This window comes from Eutrigla gurnardus, assembly GCF_963514095.1.
Source record: "Eutrigla gurnardus genome assembly, chromosome: 9".
NCBI lineage: Eukaryota > Metazoa > Chordata > Actinopteri > Perciformes > Triglidae > Eutrigla > Eutrigla gurnardus.
In genome coordinates, this window is record NC_139923.1 from 29,051,311 (window position 1) to 29,058,892 (window position 7,582).

General features: G+C 45.8%; 1 protein-coding gene across 8 annotated transcripts in view; it reads right to left on the reverse strand.

Moving 5' to 3' along the window:
• LOC311018405 (uncharacterized protein) overlaps positions 1-5,014 on the reverse strand; it is a 64,535-nt gene extending 59,521 nt beyond the window's left edge. For 6 of the 8 annotated variants that reach the window (XR_014597716.1, XR_014597717.1, XM_084017352.1 and 3 more), the window contains exon 1: positions 4,754-5,013. The gene's annotated coding sequence lies outside the window, so the exon portion shown is untranslated. Of the gene's footprint in view, positions 1-4,753 lie in introns of all 8 variants that reach the window. The other 2 variants (XM_084017353.1, XM_084017354.1) reach the window with 1 other exon arrangement.
• Between the last annotated feature and the right edge of the window lie 2,568 nt (positions 5,015-7,582).

Genomic DNA, 7,582 nt, shown 5'->3' on the forward strand with positions numbered 1-7,582 from the left:
TGTTGGTGCTCAATAAAATATATCTAAATATAATAAAAACAAACATTCTGCTCATATTCAGTATTTTGGGTTTCTCCTCCAACACTTTTACATTCTTTCATGCTAAAAAGCTAAAAAGCTGAACTACTGAACCAACCAGACGCACCTTTAAGTCCAGACGAGTCAACACGGAGCACCGCTCCTCTCCGCTCACGGGTTGTTGCACTTCATGCGTGTGTTTACCTTTGATAAGTTGCGTTGCCAGGCAACAGGGTGTGTGTATTTTCAAGGGGATTATATTAATAAAAGCGTGGGAGCCGACGCTGCAGACGAAAGTCACGCTCGCATGCGGCCGGTCGGGCTTTTTTTAAAGCTCCTGCTGGCTTTTCATCCCGACAGAAAGAGTGTTTACAGTAGATACGGTGATACGCCGGGCAATTACTGCTGCAGAGGTAGTCTCTCTCTCACACACACACACACACACACACACACACACACACACACACACACACACACACACACACACACACACACACACACACACACACACACACACACACACACACACACACACACACACACACACACACACACACACACACACACACACACACACACACACACAGGCTTCCACTGGGGTGTGATTCGTGGCATCCCTGGAGGATGTGACTCATCAGATCTCCCAGCAGCCCCGGGAGGCCGTGATTAAAGACGCTGACGGGGTTTAAAACAATGAAGTCTCAGATAGAAACCTGGTGACACACGAGGAAGAAATTGATTTTATCTACTAGCTGAGCTACTTTTTAACACCCTGGTTTATCTTGAGGAACAATAGTTGACTCGTTATACAAACATCGGGCTCCACAGCGACGACTTTATCGTGGGTCACGATCAAAAAACAAAAACACTCACATCGTCAAACATTCCAAACCATGAATTCCGTGTCCCGAACTAATAATACAAAACAACAAAACACCGTCGTTAAATCCCGAACTTGAAACTCACGATGCAGCCAAAACGGCTCTATAGCTGATTCATATTGTTTATGTTTCTAAAGTATATGGTATGTATGTTGTTGTATTGACCTTTGTTAATTTTTGATTATTTATTTTTTCTGTAATTTCTCTATTATCATGTAGCGATTGTGTTTTATGTCGGGATTCCCTTGAAAATGAGATATTTCAAGAGGTTTATCCCAAATAAACACATTTATATGATATTAAATGTATTATTAATGCAGTAACATAAGATTTAATGTTTGCTGATTCCTTTCCTGTGCCGTTAGGTGGTTATATTTACTGTTAATTATATTTCACATACAGGGTCGCCCATAAATTTGGAATCATTTACAAATGTCTTTTATAGCACCAAACTAATGTTATGATGAATTAAATCCACCTGGACACATAACGTCATCACTGCACCTGAAGCATTGAAATAGGAATAAACAGAGGACTGTTTCTGAAAATTAAATATTAACACTAAATGGGCGACTGTAATAATAGTGTAATACGTTAGTGAGTGAAGGTGAGTCTGGAGCTCCGTTGTGTCACCGCTCTGCTGGAGAACGTGAAAGAATTTGACCTTGAACGCTGAACGCTGCTCAGCGTCACAGTTAAAGTCGCCCTGACGGAAACATGCAGCTCTGTAGAAATGTGTATATATATATATGGTGGGAAGAAGAGGATGAAGAGGAGGATGAAGAGGAGCGGTCTGGTTTCTCTTCATGAGCGTCCAGAATGACCGGAGTGTAACGTGACCACCCAGACCTGCCGTTATCCCGGCGCTCCCTGAGGAGCACTTGGCGAGCAGTCCGACCTGACAACGCAGCAACAACGGGGGCAACGACCGGCGTCGGCAGCCAGCTGAATCACGGCCTGAAGACCCCACGCTCTCCTTCCAGCCTCACGGACTGAACACAAAGTTAACTGTGTCGACACATGTTGAATGTTAAACATGTCACACGTCTTCTACAGACGCCGTTTCCCCCCGAACCGTCAAAGGTCAAAGGTCACCGGTCTGACAGACTGAGGTGAGTTGGTAAACAGGAGCAGACCATCTTACTTGGAGGGGTTAGCCTAGCTTAGCATAAACACTGGAAGGAAGCAGGAGATCCATTAGATCTCCAGCAATATGGAGAATGAATCAGTGGATCACATGCTGACAGGAAGTCAGTGATGTCACCCGATAAACGCCCTGAAAACGTCACCCAGACTGGGGGGGGGGGGAGACATGCTCAGATAACAACAGCCATGTAAACAGAAGCCTTTAACCCTCCAGTAGACGTCACAGACGTTACAGAGACACACAACCATGACACACAACACACAACCGTCACACACACAACACACAACCATGACACACAACACACAACCATGACACACAACCGTCACACACACAACACACAACTACAGCAGTGGGAGAGAAGTTGAAGTTTTACCTTTTAAAGAGACGAGATAACAGAGAGCTATAAATAAAGACGAGTCCTCAGACCCCAATACAAGAAACCACCTCTATGTACCTGTCTGTCTGTCTGTCTGCCTGCCTGTTTGTCTGCCCTACATTTACACTTGACCTGAAACAGCCTCTACGAGTCGACTGAGGTCAGAGAAGACAGACAGACAGGTGGTTTTTGCCTGTCACCCGTCATCTCCTCACAAGTCAACCAATAGGAGATCCTCCTGAACCGGGTCTTCATCAGGAACCCACAATCTGTCCTTCATCATCATCACCATCATCATCATCTTCGTCTTTATAGTCTTTAGACTGTTTGTTACACAGCGTACTGCTTTGAGCTACTGTCTGCCTGTCTGTCTGTCCGTCCATCCGAGTGTCTCTCTGTCCATGTCTGTCTGTCTGCCTGCCTGTCTTTGTCTCTGTCCATCCATCTCTGTCTGACTGTCTGTCTGCAGGACATGTTGTCCCGCTGGTCTGCAGACAGTCCTGTATGAAAAGACCCGTCTGTCTTCCGTTGCCTTCGGAGCAGGAAAGGCTGGTATGAATGGAATTGTGCCAGTGCTGAGCAGCGAGACAGCATTCAGACAGACAGCATTCAGACAGACAGCGTTCAGACAGACAGGAGAGGAAGCAGCTGGAGCGAGAGCCGCCAAAGTCACTTTTTTCCCCGATCGGTTTTCCGTGCATTATCACGCATATTTTTTTTATTCTCGGGCCTGTCGTGCAAATTCAATTATTGCCTCATCGCGCGGTTTAGTCCTCACATATGTGTTCACGAATCTATTCGGACATCTTTGACGACATCGTACGACATATGGACATGAGGGACAGGATGATTTTATCAAAGATCTGGATAAAAAAAAAACACAGTTTATCGAGGTGAATTTTCATTATGGTGATTATTGTCTTCAGTGACTTGAAAAATAGAGCCCGATTAAAGAAATTCATGAAGTATCATGAATTTCGCCTAAAGCCTTATTTTTCAATCATTTATCGTTTATTTATGTCTATGATTAACTTATTTAAAATTGTTTGATTCACAAAAAATAATTAGCGTTCTGCCTGTGATGCAATGAAAATATTAGTTGCTTAAAGGAGTCATAACCTGGTTTTATACGTATCCAGCCCCCCTCCCTTGGATCGCTTTGGATCAATTCGTAAAACTTATTAGAAAAAAAAAAAAAAATTTTAATCAAACATTGAGCTTGTTCTGACCCTTTTTCGTACCGCGATTTTATCACGCGAGATTACGCGCGAGGTTTTGACTGGTCCGGATGTGCATTGTATAATATGTAATGAGGCGCGCGTTGATTCGCCGCAGGAAGGACAGAGCCGGGGGGGCTTGCCTGCATGCAGACTCCAAAACATAATGCCGGCGCTTCGGCGATTTCAGGTAGCGGACGGGGCGGGGTTGGGTGGTGAAAGAGGGGTGGGCTTATGCAAGTAGCCGCCACGGTGACGTCACCGAAGGCGCAGAATCAAAATCTCGTGCTTTAGGAATGCACACCCTTGTGTGCTATTCCTGTTCGGAAAAAGAGCAGAAGCGAAAAAACGGCGCCACTTTCAAACTCCAGCCTTTCAGGCAAGTTTCAACTGAGGTCAAACACAGATATGCATGTTTTAACAAGAGAAATTGCGATTTCCAGGTGATGACTCCTTTAATAAAATATAATGAAAAGTGATTCCAGTGTGTTTTAGTGTCATTTTTTAGATGATCAATACCGTAAATACCGCGATTATTTTGGTCCGGATAAATCGTGACGTCATGTGGTCACATGTCTACGTGCAGCCAATCAGAAGAAGCACAACAGTGTCACAGTTATGTTTGTTCAACACACCAGAGGTAACAGAAGTTTATGATAAATATAATTATAGCAGAAAAAGTAGTTATCAACCCTTTAACGGGGTTTAACGGTTACTGTCGCTGAAATCACACACACGTGCACGCGCACACACACTGAACAGCCCGGGGGAAACTATCATGGGCCCGTGTAAACCCGGGACCTGGACCAGGATTAAAACCAGAGTCAGTAAAGTCGCATCACGCCTCAGCAACGCGACAATAAAGCAACATAAACAGCCTTTTTAGTTGCCCGACTCGGCGGCTCGTTCTTTGAAGTTGCAGCGTTGCAACACGCAGCTGCAAAAAAAAAAAAAAAGTTGCAAAAGTCACGAGAGGAAGAAAAAAAGACAGAAGTCGGAGTAAAGCTGCGGGGTTTTGTTCGGTTCGAGTCCGGTCCGGAGACTCGGTTCCCCCGCAGCGACCAGCCGGCTGTGGACGCGGCTTCCGGAGCTTTTGAGCAGGCGGTCTTCTTACCTTGTTGCGGGGTTGACTCCGGACTCGGACCTCCCGTCTTTCTCTTGGTTGCTCCGCCGACTCCGCTCGGATATAGATCTGTCGGGAACTCGTTTTAGAGCATCCGGTCCCCCCTTTGGTTTCTCTACGAGACCCGAACCCGAACCCCGAGAGACCAGACCATCTCCGTTCACGTAACCAGTCCAGTTTCAGGTCGGGCGCTGGTTTGGGAAGATACTGGGGTCTGGGTCCATGCTGAGAGACTCCCCGATGTCAAGCTGCTCCACGAAACACAGGAAACACCACATACCCGAGGGGGATTTTCAAAATAAAACCGCGTTTAATGACAACATCATTGTAGCGCACACTGAAAAGGAGTAGACATTCCTTTAGATAGATAGACAGGTAGACAGACAGACAGATGGACAGACAGACAGACAGACAGATAGATAGACAGATAGATAGATAGATAGATAGATAGATAGATAGATAGATAGATAGATAGATAGATAGATAGATAGATAGATAGATAGATAGATAGATGGATGGATGGACAGACAGACAGACGGACAGACATTTCTGTCTTGCATTTTGTTTTAGGTGTTTCACGTGATTTGGTTCAGAAGCCCATGGAAGTCATTGAAGGGCAGATAGGATATGCCTGGTAAAGATTTTCAGTTAAAATATAATAAATTAAGAAATTTTGCCACAATGTTCTGTTCTCTCGTCCAGATTGACTAGTTACTAAAGGAAAGGGTGACCTCTTGTGGTAGAAGAAGAAAAGTACATCTTAAAGCAGCGACATCCATCCATCCATCGTCTACCACTTATCCTGTATTCAGGGTCGCGGGGGGGCTGGAGCCGATCCCAGCTGTCATTGGGGGAAGGCAGGGTTCACCTGGACAGGTAACCAGTCTATCACAGGGAGACATGTAGAGACAGACAGGTAACCAGTCTACTTCAGGGCTGACACGTAGAGACAGACAGGTAACCAGTCTATCACAGGGAGACATGTAGAGACAGACAGGTAACCAGTCTATCACAGGGAGACATGTAGAGACAGACAGGTAACCAGTCTATCACAGGGAGACATGTAGAGACAGACAGGTAACCAGTCTACCACAGGGAGACATGTAGAGACAGACAGGTAACCAGTCTATCACAGGGAGACATGTAGAGACAGACAGGTAACCAGTCTATCATAGGGAGACATGTAGAGACAGACAGGTAACCACTCTATCACAGGGAGACATGTAGAGACAGACAGGTAACCAGTCTATCACAGGGAGACATGTAGAGACAGACAGGTAACCAGTCTATCACAGGGCCAACATGTAGAGACAGACAGGTAACCAGTCTATCACAGGGAGACATGTAGAGACAGACAGGTAACCACTCTATCACAGGGAGACATGTAGAGACAGACAGGTAACCAGTCTATCACAGGGCTGACATGTAGAGACAGACAGGTAACCAGTCTATCACAGGGCCGACATGTAGAGACAGACAGGTAACCAGTCTATCACAGGGAGACATGTAGAGACAGACAGGTAACCAGTCTATCACAGGGAGACATGTAGAGACAGACAGGTAACCAGTCTATCACAGGGAGACATGTAGAGACAGACAGGTAACCAGTCTATCACAGGGAGACATGTAGAGACAGACAGGTAACCAGTCTATCACAGGGCTGACATGTAGAGACAGACAGGTAACCAGTCTAACACAGGGGGACATGTAGAGACAGACAGGTAACCAGTCTATCACAGGGCCAACATGTAGAGACAGACAGGTAACCAGTCTATCACAGGGAGACATGTAGAGACAGACAGGTAACCAGTCTATCACAGGGAGACATGTAGAGACAGACAGGTAACCAGTCTATCACAGGGCCAACATGTAGAGACAGACAGGTAACCAGTCTATCACAGGGAGACATGTAGAGACAGACAGGTAACCAGTCTATCACAGGGAGACATGTAGAGACAGACAGGTAACCAGTCTATCACAGGGAGACATGTAGAGACAGACAGGTAACCAGTCTATCACAGGGAGACATGTAGAGACAGACAGGTAACCAGTCTATCACAGGGGGACATGTAGAGACAGACAGGTAACCAGTCTATCACAGGGAGACATGTAGAGACAGACAGGTAACCAGTCTATCACAGGGCCAACATGTAGAGACAGACAGGTAACCAGTCTATCACAGGGAGACATGTAGAGACAGACAGGTAACCAGTCTATCACAGGGAGACACGTAGAGACAGACAGGTAACCAGTCTATCACAGGGAGACATGTAGAGACAGACAGGTAACCAGTCTATCACAGGGAGACATGTAGAGACAGACAGGTAACCAGTCTATCACAGGGAGACATGTAGAGACAGACAGGTAACCAGTCTATCACAGGGAGACATGTAGAGACAGACAGGTAACCAGTCTATCACAGGGAGACACGTAGAGACAGACAGGTAACCAGTCTATCCCCATCCTGCATGTCTTTGGACTGTGGGAGGAAGCTGGAGAACCCGGAGAGAACCCACGCTTACACGGGGAGAACATGCAAAGTCCACACAGAAGGAACCCGGGGCCGACCCAGGAATCGAACCCGGGACCCTCTCGCTGTGAGGCGACAGTGCTTAAAGCAGCAACATGTAAGAACAAATTCATACAAGTTATTTGACATGTTTTGTTTTGTGTGTTGTTGTTTTTTACAATTGGTAACACATTTCTTGTTCCCGTTTTCAAAAGAAGGTCTCATGGTGACGTGCAACTCAGCACAGCAGTTTACCTGCCATCCAACATGCACTAAAGCATACTCTTATTTTCATTTTAATGAATATTTGG